Source organism: Lampetra planeri, chromosome 30, assembly GCF_965212315.1.
Source record: "Lampetra planeri chromosome 30, kcLamPlan1.2.h2, whole genome shotgun sequence".
In the NCBI taxonomy this organism is placed as follows: Eukaryota; Metazoa; Chordata; class Hyperoartia; order Petromyzontiformes; family Petromyzontidae; genus Lampetra; species Lampetra planeri.
In genome coordinates this window covers 2,589,231-2,609,609 of record NC_136136.1, presented here as the reverse complement: position 1 = coordinate 2,609,609, position 20,379 = coordinate 2,589,231, and positions in this window count along the sequence as shown.

Below are 20,379 nucleotides of genomic sequence, written 5' to 3'. Positions count from 1 at the left end.
TCAAACGTTTTACTGAAAACAATGACATCGTCCATATAAATCAAGCATGTATCCCACTGCAAGCCCGACAAAACCAGCTCCATAAGTCGCTGAAACGTCGCTGGAGAGGAGTGAAGTCCCATGGGTAACCGGTTAAACTGGAACAGCCCCCCTGGAGTCCGAAATGCTGTCTTAGGTTTCGACTCTTCGTCGAGCGGCAACTGCCAAAACCCCGATAACAAATCAAGAGTCGAAAAATATCGCGCACCAGACAATGCATCGAGGGACTCATCCATCCTGGGGAGCGGATACGCGTCAGCCACAGAGATCTTATTCAGGCGACGGAAATCAACGCAGAATCGCAGGGACCCGTCCTGCTTCTTAACCAGCACAATAGGCGCTCCCCACGGGCTAGAGGAGGGCGAAATAATATCGGCTTCTAGCATATCGTTAACAGCCGACTGAACATGTTCCTTCTCCACGGGACTCAGTCGGAAGGGATTTAGCCTGACCGGCGCCGCATCGCCCGTTTCAATGTGATGGTGCAACAAATCCGTGCACCCAATGTCATACTTATGTTTACTGAATACATCCGAGAATTCAATGAGCAACTCGCGCAGCGCACCCAACTGCGCCGCCGACAAATCGTCCGAGGCGGCACATAACGAATGGACCCACTCAAGGTCTTCCTTTGGCTCAACGTTCCGCGCGGGGCTCGCGCCCACCTGCGCAACCAAACCATCATCCCCAGGGACCTGCGCCGCGTGAGCCAGCACGGTGCCCTGCGGAATGACAGCTGGTCGCGACCCCGCGTTCAAAACCATCACAAACGGATCCCTGTCAGCCCGCACCAAAGTGTGAGCCACCGATAAATCAAGACCCCCGACAGCCTTGTTAGAGGGACCCAAAAGCATACTCTGTCCCGAAGCCTCCCTCACCCATGGTTTCCGCAACCGGAGGGGAATCAACATCTGTGAACCCGGGGGCACTTGCACTGTCTGCGTCGCCACCGCTTGTATCGTAGCGCACGCCGTCCGAATGTCAGTAGGGCCCGTCAAAAATGAAATCCGGCGACCCGATGGCAGTTCAATGCATCGTTGACCGATAAGAATTTTAATGGGCATTTTAGCCAAAAAGTCAGTGCCCAAAAGACACGGAACTGCCAAAGAAGACGAAACGAAAACGGGTCCCGACAATTTGATATCTCCAATGCAAATGGACGCCCTAACCTGACCGATAATGCCCAACGATCCCCCGTTAGCGGCGTAAAATGGCACATCCACTGGAAGCAGCGGACGACATTGGACCGGAAGAATATTATAAATGAGGTCCGATATAATAGTTGCCGATGCCCCCGTGTCCACTAACACCCTAATCTCAACCCCATCAATAGATCCCGTAACAACGGACGAACCCGCCGAAGCAGCCACAATTCTATGCCCCAATTGCGCCCATTCAATGTCTCCCTGGTCCCGGCCGAACCCCCCTCGCCGAACCGAATCCCCGAACCTTAACCGGCCCTCCTCCGCCGCAACGCGGCGTCCCATGTGTGCCGAATAAACAGGCCGAGCGTGTGAGGTGCCGCGACTTGCCGGGGATTGTAGAGATGACTTGGGCTCTCGGTCGTCGTCCAGCCGAGCTCCCATGGCGCGCTGCCGCGGAGCGCGGCACCCGGACGCCACGTGGCCCCGGAGGCCGCAGTTATAGCACGTGACGAGGGTCGGAGTAGATCTTGGTTGCTCCGACTTTCGGCCCGATCGCAGAGGCGACCGGGCCCCCGGCCTCCAGTCCCCTGGTCGTCCCGTGGCGAACGCCTCCTCTCGTGGGCTGACGACTTGGGGTTCGGCGACCACCAAACCCGGGGCTGCGACGACAGCAGCGTTGCCACCAACGCCTTGCTTCCGTTGTAGGGCCTCGTGCGCTTGAATACTCGTGGCGACTCTCAAAGAAGAAATATCAATCTCGTCAGCTGTGTTGATAGGGACCCCCAGGTCCTGCGCCAACTTGAGCAGCTGCTCCAAAACCATCGCGTCTTGGCCCTCCTCGTCCATCCGAGGGAACGCAGCATCAGCAAGAGCCAGCAACGCCGTGCGATAGGCCAGCGCGGTCTCCGTGGCCGTTTTCCGTCTTGCGTAGAACTGATGGCGGCACGTAGAGGGAGGCCCGTAGACCCTGGCCAACAACCCCAGCGCATCCTTCAGCGTGGAGCGGTCCGACTTCCGTGCAGCCCTGAAGGCCGCGAGCGCATCGTCGTCCAGCATGGCGGGCAATGCCCGCAGCGCCGTAGCATCGGACCACGCTGACATCTCTTGATGGGCCAAAAACCTTTGCTGAAATTGGCCCCAGTCTCCGCCTTCCGCCTTGAAGGCTGACAACGTGGGCAGGCGCTGCTGAAAAATGAAGTCATCCGCCTCGTGGTTCCTCTCCGCCTGTCCGTCGGTGTCTAAGATGGCGGCTCCAGCAGCAGACGTAAGATGGCGGACCCCCTCTCGCGCTGATGACGTCGATGCGCGCGCTTGGGAACCCACCACCACGTGGCGCTCGCCGTTCCCGCCAAAAGTAGGCCCAGGCGCAATGGCGGGAATCCCCCATTCGTTTTGGCGGGAATCTGCGGGGCGACCTTGTAAAATGTCCCCCACCGTCCCCGCTCCTCCCGACGAGCTGATCTCCGCCAAGATGGACGCGGCGGCGAGCAGCAGCTCCCCCAGTCGGGAGTGCGCCTCACGAAGCCCGGCGTCTGTCCCCGGTCGCTCGGCCGGCGCCGTCGACGGACCCTGCAGCGTGGGCAAGTCCTCTTCCTCACCCCCCGCCACCAGCGGCCCCGAGTCGTCCAGGTCTTCCTCGCGGTCAATCCCGTGGGTCCTACGGGTCTTCCTCGTCTCCATACTTGGAAGCCCGTTTCACTTCTGACGCCAGATGAAGTATTGGAAAATGACGGCAGGAAACTCCTTGACGGGAACACACTTCTTTTATTAAATCTTGACTCGTAACAATACAACGCGTGGCCTCTCTTCTCACAATGCGCTTCTCTTGACTCTGGATTCTGTGCTGCCGGCTCTCTGTGCCTCGTGTAGACTCCGCGCCTCGGCTACACTCCTCTCTCGCCTCGTGTAGACTCTGCGCCTCTGCTACACTCTCCACTCGCCTCGTGTAGACTTTGCATCTCCCTCTGGCTACACCGTATGCATACTCGGCTCGTGTAGACCTTTCTCTCTCGCTGGCTACACCGTATGCATACTCGGCTCGTGTAGACCTTTCTCTCTCGCTGGCTACACACTATACATTACTCAGCTCGTGTAGACCTCTCTCTCTCGCTGGCTACACACTATACATTACTCAGCTCGTGTAGACCTTTCTCTCTCGCTGGCTACACACTATACATTACTCAGCTCGTGTAGACCTTTCTCCCTCGCTGGCTACACACTATACATTACTCAGCTCGTGTAGACCTTTCTCCCTCGCTGGCTACACACTATACATTACTCAGCTCGTGTAGACCTTTCTCTCTCGCTGGCTACACACTACACATTACTCACTCGCTACTCTCCATTACTCTCCTCTCCGGGCTCTATCTCTGCACCTTCGTCTTCATTCTTAGATGGTTCCACTTCTGCCCCCTGCTCCTCTGTGCATCACCTTATATACCCCTTCTTCCCGGGAGACGGAGCGGATGCGGACCTCAACGTCGGCACCGCTCCCCAGTTACCCAATCCCCACGCGCTATCCCTACGATCCGGTTCCGCTCAGCGCGTGTTTCCACTCCCCGACCAATCACACCGCGCTGCTACCCGATCACTCCCTCTGGGCGCGTCACCGGCACACAGCCAATCAGCAGCACTACCCCCACCCGCGCACTGACGCCTGCTCCTCCCCGTCAGCGCGCGTCACCGCACACACACACGTACATACGCGCTGGCACACGACATATACACCCAGCGCGTATCACCACTACACACGTGTGAGCTGGTGGAGAGGGGGGGGAGATGCAGAACAATTGGAGGGCACAGGCTGAGTGTGTGTGTGTAGGGTGTGTGTAGGGTGTGTAGGGAGTGTGTGTGTAGGGAGTGTGTGTGTGTAGGGAGTGTGTGTGTAGGGCGTGTGTGTGTATGGAGGGAGTGTGTAGGGAGTGTGTGTGTGTAGGGGGTGTGTGTAGGGAGTGTGTGTGTGTGTAGGGAGTGTGTGTGTGTAGGGTGTGTGTGTGTAGGGAGTGTGTGTGTAGGGAGTGTGTGTGTGTACGGTGTGTGTGTGTGTAGGGAGTGTGTGTATAGGGAGTGTGTGTGTGTAAGGTGTGTGTGTGTAGGGAGTGTGTGTGTGTAGGGTGTGTGTGTGTGTAGGGAGTGTGTGTATAGGGAGTGTGTGTGTGTAAGGTGTGTGTGTGTAGGGAGTGTGTGTGTAGGGTGTGTGTGTGTAGGGAGTGTGTGTGTAGGGAGGGAGTGTGTGTGGAGGGAGTATGTGGAGTGTGTGTGTAGTGAGTGTGTAGGGAGTGTGTGTGTGTAGGGAGAGTGTGTGTAGGGAGTGTGTGTGTGTAGGGAGTGTGTGTGTAGGGAGTGTGTGTGTAGGGAGTGTGTGTGTAGGGAGTGTGTGTGTGTAAGGTGTCTGTGTGTAGGTGTGTGTGTGTGTGTAGGGAGTGTGTGTGTAGGGAGTGTGTGTGTAGGGAGGGAGTGTGTGTGGAGGGAGTATGTGGAGTGTGTGTGTAGGGAGTGTGAGTGTGTAGGGAGTGTGTGTGTGTGGAGGGAGTATGTGGAGGGAGTGTGTGTGTGGCGTGTGTGTGTGTGGAGCAAGCGTGCTGGGGGCGTATGTTTTTTTGTTTGTCAAGGGTCGAGTCGCTGGCGACAAACCCGCGGCTCCGCCTGATTGCAATCCAGGCGGAGTTTCTGCTCCCGTCTCAGAGCCCGGGACCCCGGCAGTGCGCGCCACGTGGCCACGCGCGGTTTTAATGCAAAATCCCAGATCGCCGCCGCCGCCGCCGTCATCCTCGGCTGCACCTCGCGACACGGACACCGCCGCGCCTGCTTGACAGCTATGCCGTCCGTGTTTCATTGATTCATTCGTTTCCGCGTAAACACATCGCACGCACAGCACACACGCAGCACACACCCCCACTCCCCCACTCCCCCCCAACGCATATCTGCACGCATTTACATGCGAACACACTTGCCATAGTCATGCACGCATGCACTGACGCAAAGGAATCCGTACGCAAACGTACAAGAGTGGCACACAGACATGGGTGGAGACGGGGTGCAAGTCGTTAGCATGCCGCGCTATGGACCCTGTTACCTGAGTTCATCAGCGGTAATTAATATCTAAACCGGTCCCGAGTCGCACCCTTCGTCGACCAGCAAGGTCAAAGATGGTCAAAGAAGCCCCATGAGCAATACAGCATGGGGAGGCCTTCATCCAGCAGTCGATTGACAAAGGGTTGCAAATTAAAGTGTCCATCCATACACAAACATACCCAGCACGCACCTCCATGCATATATGTACATGCCGAGACACGTGACCCACCGCACAGAATAACACTTTGAACACACAATGCTCGGTAATGAATTTTTGTTTTACAAATATGAACGACTTTCATGCATTGCCCATCTATAACCATTTGTTGCTCCTTAATCAGCACCCCGTAGGTTCCTCGATGTGAGATAAGTTGCTTGAAGACTGACGGTGAGACACCTCCGCCCCCTCCCCCGAGGAGGCACAGGGATGCTTTGAGTTGAGCTTCGCCGGTGTGAACTGACAAGTAATGGCATGTTGACGAGTGGAGATGTCTACAACTGTGGTGGCTTCTTGCGAGCATTAATAATTACCAAGGCTGTCCGCACGAAGCCTTCAATTAAACGTGTTAACAGAGAAAGAGGCGGGGGACTGTGGTTAATTTTGTGCCCTGTTTTACATATTTTTTTTTCTAAGTCACCTTTAAGGTGGTGGCTTTTGCTAGATATCAATGACGTGACACGGTTTAAAAGGGAACCCATTAAAATAACATACTGCTTAATATCGAACACTGCCGTATGAACTGTTAACTTAAGGCATATTAAATTATTTCCTTAACTGCCACACGTACATAATTGGCTGCTTGGGGTTATAATGTACAAGCAAAATCGGAAATGATTGCTTGCAAGTGCTCGCAGGATGAGTGAACTTGGAATCCTGCCACTACTTTACAGCGCACGCATGTGAGCCGGCTTGAATGAAATCCACCCAATACCGTCCCTTGAAAAAAATTAAGTATCATTAACAGGTTTGAGAGAATTCTATGAAAAATGGTTAAGTATTTCTCACGGTGTCACTGTCAGGTAATTATACATTGAATTCAGCCAACAAACAATTTAAAGCAGAAAATCATTACCTGCCTCAGCTAACATTTTGGGCTTAATTCATCACTGCCACCGTTAATACGAAACTCCAATTTTAACACTGACATTTGGAATAATTTATCATATTCGAAATTAATGACCTATAACTTTCCAGAAAAACGTGAATATCGCAACACGCATCACACAGCCGTGCGCAGGAACCGCTGTAATCAGGTGATTAATTATGCGGCACAGAGACGAAAACACAAAAGAACAATAATGAAGAATTGTGGCACACGTTGAAACAATAACATTGAAACGATGCGTGCGAGAGAAAAAAAAACCGCCACACGACAAACAAAATAATGATGAAAATAAAATTTAATCAAATCTCACGTTGCCACACCAGCACTTGGATTGCCTGTAGCAATGATATAGAATTTTGCCCACGATCCATTTGATTAGCGTAATGAGATGGTTGAACGAGCACAAATCTACGTTCACTTTCTTTTGTTCACAAACGCTGCATAATGACCACGGTGCGAATTTAGCAGTTTGCTCAGAATTGTACTGTGGTGGAGGGAAATTAAAATGATGCTGCTGTTATATTTATTTGATAAAACCAATATGTAAATATATAAGCATATAAATAATTGAAGTCTTCTTAACTTTCTTCTGCCCATTTGTATTACTGTTAAATAAATTGATATTTAAAATTACCCTGGGAGTTTTCGGTATCCGAGCGTGAATCACCATTTTCTCTATTGTAAGCTTCATAATGTCTTCGCTAACAAAATAATTTCATATTACTACTATAATGGGCCAAGAATGTCCGTTTGTCTGTAACGCGCGTGACGTCACTCCGCATGCCTCATTAATATTCCTGAGCGGGTGGAATTCTACACTCGAGCGGCGAGAACAATTTTTTACGCAAATTCGCTTTAAGTTTGACGTTTCTTTATTGAAATTGAATCAAATAAATAATTATACGCAGCAACAAAGTTGATTTGGTGTCTTTATTTATTTCTTCAGCACTTGAGACCAAGGTAAGTCTAATTTATGCTTTTACATTCTGGTAAAAGAGACATTTCTCGGTGATTTTCCAGATATTCTATCGAATTCCAATTTATTTCAACCCCAGCGACTGAAAGCAGAACAGAATAAAGTATCAGAGCATTGAATTTGAACAAATTGAAGGTCAGTTATATACAGTGCTACAGTGAAATGAAGGGAAGTGTTTGACATACTTTTGTGCAAGATTCACTGCCATTAAATTTACACAAGATACAATTATGCATTGCTCAATTATTTTCGTAAACATTACAGCTTCCGTCCTAGGACGGTCAAACAAGCTCGCCCCCCCCATTATTAATAATCATGAGCAAGTGACGTCACTCCACATCGAACAGCCCCCTCATTAGTAATCATGAACAGGTTACGTCCTCCATATGGACCCCCCCCCCCATTCATAATATTTAGCAGATCAGGGAAAGAGACATGTGGCAGAATTTGATTCAGCTCTGTCGTAGCTGACGAGCTGATAGAATGGACGTAAGAATATGCACTCATTGTCTTCATCAAGCACATTGGTATTTTTCTTTTCATCGTCAACTTCAGTCCGCCAACAGCACTCGCCGCCTGCTCTTTGCTGTCTCTGTAATTTATCTTGACTGTGGTTCCCCTTCAATAATTACCCTCGCAATGCGTATTTTGATGCGTTTTCTAGTTGTTTACCTCCAACAAATATCGTCCTTGTTTACGAGCAAACTTGTTATACAAGACTTTTGCTTTGCTCATATTTATCTTGAGCTCACCTTTGCATTCTTTATTATTATTATTATCTTTACAATCAATGGAAACAAACATGATTGTAAAACTTCAAATATTTACTGCACCATTCTAAAATAATACACACAATGAATAATACAAAAAATAAGCACATTTTTAAGCTCCACGAAATGTTCGGTTCAATCTATTGGACGTGTGCACATCTGACAAAACACACGTGCACCTACACACACACACCACCACGCAAGCCTTGTGAACTTGTTTGTAGATAATCCCAGCTCGCTGAATAAACCACGCGAGTAGAGTAGCCACAGACGTCAAGTGTTTGCGATGACGAAGTCTCATCCAAAAGATATCATCTGACAGCACTGTTATTTTGAAACGGATTCAGTCGAACTCATTTTCCGGAGCATCAATCAGTCGACCAACGACTGTAAATCTAGTCCAGGACACTAAGGAGTTCAATGCCTTCAGTCACTGTGTGTGTGTGTGGTACTAAGCATTGGCAAGGGAAAAGGAGGAGGGAATTATGGATGGTGGAGGACCTGCAATCACGTGATAAATTGGCTCATTAGCCTCAGTGTTCAGATGCACATTTTTATTTGACTATGGCCATGCTTGTGATAGAGAAGCGAAAATGGTGCGACCGGGGAAATTGTACAAAAATATTGTCGGGACTACACTTTGCATGCACATAGTTGCAGCGTAATTGTCAGTGGGAGCGAGCTAATGCACGTGTCTGCTAGACGTTGTTCATCTCCCATAATCCCACATTAATTAATTACAGAATTTTAAATTAATGCCATCCCTAATGGGTGATTTTCAATCAGGCCTTTGCGCTTAATACCATAGGCATTAATACGCCAGTCATTAGAGCATATCTGCGATGATAGATATGAGAAGATTTACATACAAAGATATACATCATCGGGGTTTGGTCTTGTCTTACATCAGTACATGTAAGGTTTTCAAGACTTGCTAGAGTAGCTTATTTCCACAAACACTCACGTACGACCTTTTCTTACATTCTCTCCAGCGTCCGCCACTTCTTAACACGTGCAGGATTAAGCCTTGTAACCGATGTCACAGTGACCACGTAAAATGAATTCTATTTTTCATGATTATAAATGTAAAAGGTATTTTGGCCTCCTCTTCCACCCCGACAGAACGTCTCGGAGTAGTCGAGGAGGTAAACTGTAGTGTGTTTAAGACGTAGGAGGCTTTCGCGACCAATAGCATCCATAATAGAGGATTTTTTGGAGTTAGATTGCGTAAATATATAAATGTGTCGTTAAAACTCAGATTGTAAATGTTGTGGCTTGGCTCTCACAACACACCGGTGTGCTGTACTAGTGACTAATTGGCCAAGTTCTGTTTACGCGACAACCCTTACTAGTTGGCTGTGTCGGGTGGTGGCGGGTTTTAACGACACATTTATATATTTACGCGATGTAACCCCCCAAAAAACCTCTATTATGTATAATTGTGGTGTACTGATTTATTCCGCTGGGTGGCTAGAGGTGGGCGGATTTAAGTAACGTTCCCCTGTGTTTCACCGCGCCGAGAGAAGGAACCGGCGTTCTTTGTGTGTCAACCATTACACATCGTTCCTCACATACAATATTCAGCAATATGAATGTCATGAATTTAAATAAAATAATAATAACTGTTTAGCATGACATTGAATACGAAAGGGGATACCTTTCCATAAACTTGGTGATGTTTTATATTTTCAAAAAGTGCAAAGTGATGATGACAGCGATGACAGTGCTAAAAGTTTATCGGAGGATTGAGGATGTCATTGGTGCACATGGCATGCCACACACGCTTTATGTTTTTTTCATTTCAAAGTTCAGTTTTTCTCTGATGCATAAATACTTTCAAATCACTTTCCTGGGGCAAGTTCAGCAAAGCAAAGTGTAAAAAAATGGAGGAGGAGTGCTGGGGGCAATATAAGAATCCTTATCGGTATAATGCAGCGGGCAAACGATATCTCTAAGGGCCCAAGTCATGGTCTACACGCCTTAGGAGGGAGTGTATTTATAGCAAAGTAGTGCATTAGCATGCTGATCTGGAGTTAACCATTTCATCAATGGCCATATTTTATTTTCGTGACTGGCCAGATTTAGAAAAACAAAACAATTAGGGGCTTACACTTGCACCAAGTCAGTTTATTTATGCTCCCTAGTGCTCACTGTAGGCGACGGGAATTTGAACACAATACTCTAGATACCTGCTATATACATACACAGTATATAGAGCATATGTACAATGTGTACGTGTCGTTCATGCCATTCTCTTTTTTGGTTTCATTGTCGAGAACCAAGTATGTATTTTATCGTGATTCCTCTAGGATAAATATTCAGCATCTCACCTTTACATGCTCATGTTTTATCACTCTTTTTTGTCTCTCCTAGTGACCAATTACATTTATATGTGTGCTGCATTCTTTGAACTCAGCCTGGCCTTACAATTCAATCACACGTGCTTTCCAATCATGCTTCAATAAGGTCTTGATTCTGCAGATGTGACCTTCCGGTCAAAGCGAGCCATCCAGATGCCATTTTTATGCCAATGGAAATCCCCCTTGAACCCGTTGCTGCCAGGAACCCACCCCTTTCACCTACTCGTATTTTGGCTATATCCCATATATAGGTCAGAGAGATGAGAAACAAGCACTCTCTCTCTCTCTGGAGTTGTACACACAGGAATGCACAGATGGGTGTGCGGGGGAACATTTTTTTCACTCATGATGCTGCAGATATTGGAGAGTCTACAGAGCAAAGGTGGGTGGGTGGGTGCTAATTACTGGTGGGGATGGACTCTCGTTTGACCCACGCATGTTGCGAAAAATTGTATTTCTCTCCGGTCGTTGTATAAAACAGAGGCACGTGTGTGAGCAATCTCTCCGAGAGGTGGCTGGGTGGTTTAGAGGTCAGAGCCCCGAGGTGGCACTGCTGAGATCGCGGGATGTAATCCATGCAGCTGCCCGTGATGGAACAGGGGTTTCTCAAGTGGAGCCAGTTGGTGATCTCAGCCTGTCCGCGAATGACTGCACACACACACGCGCGCGCACACACGAAACCCATCGCGATACATTTAGTACTGCACTTAATTGGGATAAATTTCAAGGATGAGAATTACAATATCGGTGTCACTGTCACGTGACGAACATCTCATATGCAGAGTGGTTCGGGGAGTGATGCCCTCTACTGTGTTGCCCAGAGGTCATTGGAAGGAAGGTATTTTAGAGCTGGCTCTATGGTTATCCACTTCTGTCTCACGCGAAGTGTTGCACTGCTCTGCGAGCGATCCAAATTGATCCTTCGTCTCGTGACAAGATGCCAATAGCACAATTGGGATAAAATTGGGGATAATTACAAAAAAAAATCAAAGCGCTATTTCGATTAAAGCAGCGAGGGCAGTAGAGGTGCAGCGGTGATTGTGCAAAGTTTGATTCCGAGTCAGGGTTAACATCGGTGGCGAGTGATGTCTGAGCTGGCCCTGCCCCCCACATCCCTCCCTATTCACAAACTCACCCTGACTGGCATGGTGAAGTATGGTCAACCGCCCCCCCCCCCCCGTGAACAACATTGAGTGGGGAGGGCCTTCATCCACAGTTGCTTTATAAATGAATAAAAAATATTACATGTAAAACGAATATATACACGTATTCATAACTAAGAATAGTTATTAGCATGGAACAGCAGGGCATTCTATATCGTTAGTAAGCAATGGGCCCACAAAAAATCCACACCTAGCAATAACAGGCACTGCTGGATACAATGAAGCAAAAAAACAATAAACATTAGCGGGGAAATATTGCCGCTTTCAAAAGCAGCGGGGGTTCTGCAAGCGTGGGGCCCTTGATCAGCATCCGTGCGTGGTCACCAAAAACCGCTAACTACATTAACTGAATCTATATATAGTGCACATTTTAAAACCTTTACTGTAAACGCATATCGCCGGCATCTTATATCGGAGCATTTTTCATTTCCCCTCGGGTAATTCTTTTATATAATAAACCAGGATCCCGCAAGATATCCGAGGTTGATCATGCAGGTCAAAAAGTGTGCTTTTAATGAAAAAAATAACCCAGATATGCCAATATGCAATACAGTGCACGCATTGCCGTATCGCCCATCATACAGATGTTGATTAAATAGAAATAAGAATTTGAGGCAATATCTATCTCGCTGAAAGGTGAAAAGTTCAATTGTGAAGGCAATTGTGTTTTTTTATTGGTAAATATTAAGTAGTGAGGTAGGATAACATTTCATTGGACTGTAGACACGAAACTTTTTACGCACGAAGTGAGGGTGGAGTCGTGGCATAATGATTAGAGCAGTGCCCACTCGTGGACATGGCCACTTGAGGTCGAGTCCCAGCCATGCTTAACAAGTCAACAGCGAATTTCAGTCCCAGAACCGCTCTCCTCAAAAACCACAGCGAACAACATCGTGAAATAGCGTCAAACAATAATAAACTTATTTTTTAGGTTAGATCGTTTGAAATTTAAATGTGTTGTTAACCCGCCACCACCCGACACAGCCGATGAGTAAGATTTGTCACGTGAACACAACATGTCAGTTAACTACTGCTTCAGCACACCAGTTGTGTTGGAGAGTAAAACTACACGACATATTTATAGTTACGCGATCTAACCCCCAAAAAACTTGATTATTATAGATACTATTATGGATAGTAAAAATGGTTAAACAAGCCTTCAGAACCTACATGTGAAGACTTTCAACCAGCAGTGAATTTACATAGCTGTAGATGATACGCTATGTTAAATATTTTCTTTATTTGTACCCTTAAAATATTAGATGTAAATATGTTGATGGATATTGCATTTAAGGGATGCCACCATGGTGACCACACACAGGGTTTGCAATCCAGACGTTGCCTCTTTGATCTCCTCGACGTAGCAGTTGGAACAATTTGCCAAGTTTCTTGAATCCCTTCCAACGTCAGCCAACCCAGCGGTGCAAATGAAGTTGCACGCATAGTTAGTCGATGGGCAGATCGCGTGTGGTGGGGTAAAGCGTGGGTAGCTCGGACGTCTTCTAAGAGGTGCGATACGTCTGATCTATTTACTTTGAAATGGGAAAGCAATCTTTGAACGTTTTGAATTCACAACAATCGCGAATGTTTGCGAATTATTTTAAGCCGGCTTAAATTCGCTATGTTTGTTAGATAATTAAAACGGCAGATGCTCGTCAATATAATTATTTTTTTTCTCTCTGGATTTTAGGTTTGTGGTTCAAAAGAGATGCACAGCACAGATGACTACAGATTGTGCCATATCCCTATGAGAAGAAGGCAAAAGAAAAGATATTGGATTGAACTAAATATGCCAGGCAAATGAAATATTTTAAATTTCCCCAACGCAAACACAAGTCAATACAATTACAAATACTGGCATCTTCAGATTAGTCTTATTGAGATGATATGAATCTAAATTACATCTTTAATTGCATTTTCATACAGCGATTAAACATTTACATTCTACAATAATGGATAGTTGTGGGCAGTCCTGCGTGTGTAACTTTTTTAAAATACATAATTCACAGTATTTTATTGACTCTTTGATGAAGACCTCACCACTCCATATTTGTCATGGCGGTGTTTGTGTGGGTTGATGAAGGAGGACCTGAGATCAGTCAGAGCATCTCTGCCGTCGGATGTTAGGCACGTCAGGAAAATAAACTTGGGTCGCTGGGTTCATAATGCAGCGCGCTAACTATGCCGACAATCTTATCCATCAGCTTAGCAATGCTCCTGAATCAATGGAGATGAAATATGATTGCATTTTTTTCTATAAGACATTCACTTGACTGCTGATAGAATTATGCATACCTCCATTACAAAAGTGGGTGGAAATTAACCCTTGGTCTGTGCAAGAAACACAAGGATAAAGTAAACGCATTAATTTACAGGTTCAACCAGGAATGCTGTACCATGAGAGAATTTAAGCAATTAAATCTGCCAACACCTAGGCGTGGCCACACACTTTGATGCAAAGATAATTACATATTTTCCAACGTACAAACGAGACGAGCTGAGCAATCCCAGTGTAACGAAGGGAGACACCAGCATGTGTATCTACCGCAGAAGCTGAGCCTTGCAGCTAACGTCACAGGTAATGAATGAGTCAAGACTCACGCGAATGACGCGGTGACACCGTCTCCTCACAACGTGTTGATTGACATCACACGTAATGAATCTGTCATTAGTGTGGCCCCTGGCCCTGCTTGGCTCTGATCCAAATGCCAGCTCGTCTCGGTTTGGTCCTGGATCAGCAGAGTAAATAGCCAGTGGAAAAAGCACCCGTACTACTGGCTTGGCTCAGATGCGTCAGTGGAAAAAGTGGCATTTGTAACCATTTACAGATCATTATCTCTCAGTTATCTCGCGAATTTATTCAGCATAATTATTACTTTGACATTTGACCGAGTACCATTGCCTGATAGAAATAGACTGGGAAAAACCGACTATTTCTAATATATTTTATATTCTGTAAAAATACATATGATTGAATGTGTACAATTAAAATGTACCAGCTGGCTAAGCTGATATCAAACTCTTGCAGTATATGTGGGTTTGCATCGACAGATGCACAATAAATTAAGAATGCAGGTTTCAATTAATTAATTTTAATTGCAACTAATTTAGTGCCAAACATTTAACGAACGATAAATTAAATCGATATTTCAAAGCTCTTTTTTCCATCCAAATCCGAGATATTATACCATTGAAGCACCACGACCATGTCGTATGGATGTTTAATTAATTATTTACCTTGTGCTTAGGAGGCTTTGTAAATGTTATACCATGAATGAACTTAGATTGTGCAGTAATTTATGGAAAAGGGGAAATTATAACATATCTAAATTCCATATAGCTATACATTGCATACCAAACCAATAAGCGGCGTGTTATCCCCTAACATGATTTGAATGGAAAACAAGACCAGGCAAGGCTTGCGTGAACATGTATTAAAAAAAAAATGCGCACACACAATATGAGATGCACCTTCAATGCGTAACACGTGCATACTTACAAATGAAACATTTATAGACACACAAAGGCGTATGATGTATCAAATAGGGTGCACCGTTTGACAACTACTACTGCAGAAAACAAATTCATGTGAATGTATAACCCTAGAAACATGCATGTAAACTTTACACATGTATAAAATGTGCATTTATATAAAAAAAAATGGATTGACATAGAATGAAAATACTAAGAAATATTGTTACGTACTTTATACATATGAGGATTTTATGTATTGATAACACATATTCAGAATTACTTGCTGTACCCACATGTACACACATGCATAAAAATGAAAAAAATCCAACAGACCAGTCAAAGCTACAAATAGTGGTAATTCAATTAATACTGACAGGAAATTCAGTTCAATTAAACGGCCAATTTATCCACCACCGAGAGGGAACCATATCTCACGATAACATGCTCTAGATATGACTGGCACACTGCATTACACAGCTTCCGTGACATTACGTGGCACAATAAATTAAGAAAATATTTTGAACGGGAGAGAATACCAAAACAATTGTTAAACAAAACAGCACAGAACGCAGAAGCAAGCCTATATGCAAAGAGGCACGCGGCGCACACAAAAACAAAGATCCCCCGTATAGCCTTAACAGACTGTTGGGGCAAGTGCTGTTACCCAGTAGCACTCATGAAGATGCCGTGCACGGCACACGACGGGGTGGGTGGCCAGCACCACGTCCGGTCGCCTTTGTCTCCCCGGTGGCGACGTTGACACGCCGCACCAGATACTCATTTGACGCTGAGTCGACAAGCACACACGCACACACTTGCATATGCACACACACACACATTCACAATGAGCATAACGCTGCCACGCACGTGGGAACGCACCTTTCCCCGGTGTCTGATAAATTTGTGACGCCACAGCTCCCCAAACCCTCCCTCCCCCTCCCTCCCCCTCCCTCTCTGCCGCGATGCTTCTTTGCTGCGAGCATCGGCCAAACGGCGTGGAAAGCAACGGGTAGCGGGGAACAAGAGCGCCCCTCTGCTCGCTTCGCGAATTCCCGCCTCCACATGGGCACTGATGCTGCGCTCCGGCCGTCCCACCAGCCTGCGCTGACCACCTCCGCCACCACCACCACCACCACTCCGTCAACAACCACAGGAGCCGGCGTTCGCACACGGTCAACGGCATCAGGTGAGAGGAGACTTTGCACGGACGAGAAGGAGGCGGCGGTAAGAGCTGTCACCTTGGGCTCTCGTTTGTCGTGTTGCGGTGGGTTTTGTGTTCGGTTTAAACAAAAGCAAAAAATGTATGTAATTTTTTAAAAATCGTTTTTACTTTGTGGGTGTGCAAATGTGTAAGCTGTTAAGAATGCTCCGCCAGATATCATGCTTTGTGTGGTTTTTTTTCCCCCAATAATTTTTGGGGAGTAGTGGTCAAAGAGAAGTAAGTGTGTGATTAAGAGAACTGCACCTTATATTCCTCATCAGCCACATCAATCAGTTTTAGTAGAACGAATTACTTAATGGAATTACGATATATTATCAGTACAGCTATGTGAACTGTGTTCTTGGCTAAGTGTGTACCACACTGTTACTATGATGTATTTATTATTTTGTTTCATGCTCATTTCGTAGTGGTTTAAACACGAATGCATGTTGGTGTGTGCCTGCTACAAAATTAATTTGATCGTTCAAAATTAATTACCGCAGTTAGCGAATGGTCAACGAAGCGTGACGCTACAGAAGACGTATTTGCAATGTTTAGTTTCTCACCCAAAAGAGAACATACAATTATATCATGCACCAAAACAGCATGACAATCCACTGTTCTCAGTGTCAAAATAATGCTGGTAGCAGCATTACAGCAATGCATTTAAATATTCAACAGGATCTATTTAATGCGTACTTACAAACAGGCTTGTAGAATGCTCAGCAGTCACAATTATGATCTGGCTTTCGTTGCTTTTAAAATAATAATGATCTTTAAAAAATGTACGTGTCAGACCCTTGTGAATTAGCTGACAGCGCTCATGACTAATTTTCCATTTCAGTCAACTTAACACGAGACCAGATTTCCCGCTTCAATTAGTTACTACAGCCAAAGACGCAGATTTACCACTGCGGGGTAGTCTACACATGAACCTGAGCAGAGGATATCATTTGCGTGGTATACAACCAATTAGGTACAACAACAACAACACAAAATCCAATTACTTTTATATATTTTATTGTTCGTTTTGTTAATTGTATGAGACGTGTAGCCAAGTGACACGTCTTAACCCTTACTGACGATCCTCCCCTTTTTGCGCAATAAAATAAGAGCCAAAAATATCCCGGCAGCACACTGTCGGTTTCCAAGCCTTTCCAGAGGGATTAACAAACAGCTATTTTTGTTTGTCTTGCTAATGCGTTGCAAGTGTATACTGTGCTCATCATCATCGGCCATGGTCGTTCCACTGCTGGATGAAGGCTTCCACGAGCTGCCTAAACAATTCACGATCCGGTATATTAAAAAAAAAGGTAAAGGTGCAGCTTGGAAATTGATTTGCTCTTGCCGCTGCTAATACACAGAGGCCGGGGAAGACACCTATATTTTTTATTGTGTGCGAGATAAGGGGGAAACAATGGTGAACGTATGTTATAAGAGCCCAGTGACAGAGATATGATGTCTCTTTCACGATGGTGACTGACGAACGCATCGCTTTTCAATTCACATAAACACCGTCGCGATTGATGTGATCAGTTCACCTTCAAAACCAAACGTTCGGAATCCATTCCTGAAAGGCTGAGCCGGAAAGAATTGCGTCTGCGTGTAGATGCACCGTGATTGAAGTTCACAGTTGTCCAGCAATTAAGTGGCCACCGAATCTCAGGTAAAAGCCCACATTTAATTTAAGCAGCTTGAAGGCGTTTAATGGAAGGGAGGGGAGGAGGGGGAGGGGTGCTGTAATTGAGAATTCAACCGTCGATCACTGCCAGTCTGTTTTTGGCGCCCGGTGTAGCGACCGGAAAAAGCTGGCCCCGAAAGAAGAAAAAAGAAAACGACGCGAGATTTTTTTTGTCATTGATAATTTTTGTTGTTTCCCGAAGAGGGCACCAGGGGAAACGTGACATTGCCGTGTTTATTTTCGGGGTGGGAATTATTGCGCCGTTGTTTCCAGCGTGGAATGAGAGCTCACCCAACTTGCGAGCACGCACGCACACGCACACACTTGCGCGTGCGTGCGCATGCGGCTATTCCGTGTAAAAATAAAAAAGAGATAAGTAATTTGGCGTATTATGTCAAGACTTATTGACTGAATTTTAAATGAGCGCTTTATGACTCTATGTCACGTTGACAGGTACGCTGCGCTTTGTGTTTGAAAAAAATATCGTCTCGATACACAGATATAAGATCGTGAAACACGAGTCATGATCATAATATTCATTCACAGCCTTTAGCCAATTTACTGTTGGATAAAAGCCTTCCCAGGCCATGTTGGTCATGGTGGGTTGTTTGACCATATTTCACCAAATTGGTCAATGCGGATTTGTTTAGGGGAGAAGGGGCACAACTGTTCAGATACCAGTCGCTACTGATGTGAGCCCGTGACCTGGAATCGTTACTGGGTTCATAGTGCTCCACCCCCAATCATGACGTACTTGCAAGTAATTAAAACGTAGGCTCATTTTGAACACTGTGAGTCTTGGGTGACACCACGGGTCTAAGTTAAACACGCCCAAAGAATATTAATGGACACAACTAAAAGGGAAGGAAACTATAATCTCTTAATTGCTGACACCTTCTTCTTGGTTCTTTCGGTAAAGTCACGTAGAATGGAAATAATAAAATAATAAAAATAAAACATAATAAAATAATTATCACGACGTTTCGGCCACAACGCAAGCAGCCGTCCTCAGGTGTGGCCGAAACGTCGTGAGAATTATTTTATTATGTTTTATTTTTATTATTTTATTATTTCCATTCTACGTGACTTTACCGAAAGAACCAAGAAGATGAATCCCTGCAGTCACGAAAGCTTTAAATCGAAATGCTGACACCTTTTCACAAGCAAAAATCTAACCGTGGCTTATCATGAACAATACACGTGTTAAAATACGTGATACGGAAACTTCCTGATAATATTTTTTTTTATTTTCAAACAAGTTGGGGGGTTGGAGGGGGGGGGCACTAGCTCCAAAACGAGAAATCAGGTTTGGTTCACTCAGGCTCAGGGCACACTCGGTTCTACGCGCCTTGTGCGAATGGCTGGGAGGCGTGGCAGCGCATTGCTTAACGCACCATGTGCCATATGAACCTGGTGACCTGCGTTTGATTCCTTGCCACGGTTCGCGTGAGTGGCGAGCGATATGTGCGGATCGGTCCTGAGGTCACTCCTGACACCAACCCCGAACGAACGCAGCTTGGGGAGGTCTTCATCTAGCAGTGGATTTACTACAGAGGGCTGCAATTATCGTTGTTATTATAATATATGGCTGACATCTTCATATTGATTCATGTAAATACAGCCTGCTGCCGAGTAAATGTTAAATATTGTGTCTTCCTTTCAATATTTAGACATCACAATATTGGGTTTAAAACCCCAACCTAAAATGCAAATGAGACGAAATATTTTTCCGTAATTTTTTTTCTCTGAAATTGTTATCACACTGCTTGTGCTGTGCAATATTGTGCGTCAGAATAATACAATCTAAACTGTATAATTCAATGGACTATACAAATCTAGCCTTATTCTACTTCAAAAGTGAACTGCATGATGTATGTTGTAAATAATATATACGTGTTGATGTTTCGCAAACAACTGGGACATAATTTGCATTTGTTGAAATGAGATTGAATGAATGTGTGTGTGTTCTTAAAGGGGGTTTACGCAGGGGAAAGAGGACTCAATCCGTGTAAAGCCATGAATCAGGTTAGTCGCAACACAAAAGCAGTAATGAAAATCACAGTGATGTGTTTGTGATGGATGTCCGAGGACTGGAATGGCACGGCGAAGGAATTTACAAAAAAATTACCGCCACTTTAGGACCTCTCATGAATTTACAGCAATGCCTGCAATCTGTGGAAAAATCCACCCCCCCCCCACCAAGGTTAAAACTTAAAGCATAGAAATAAATTAGACTTCATTTCTGCTTGTCAAAAATTTCTGACAAATGTCAAACAAAAAATATTGTTGATGTAAATACAAAAAAACATAAATGTTTTGTCCACATTTGTAAGGTCTGACAAAGCCCATTGTGGACAATGCATGCCACAACAGTTTGTATTATCCTGAAA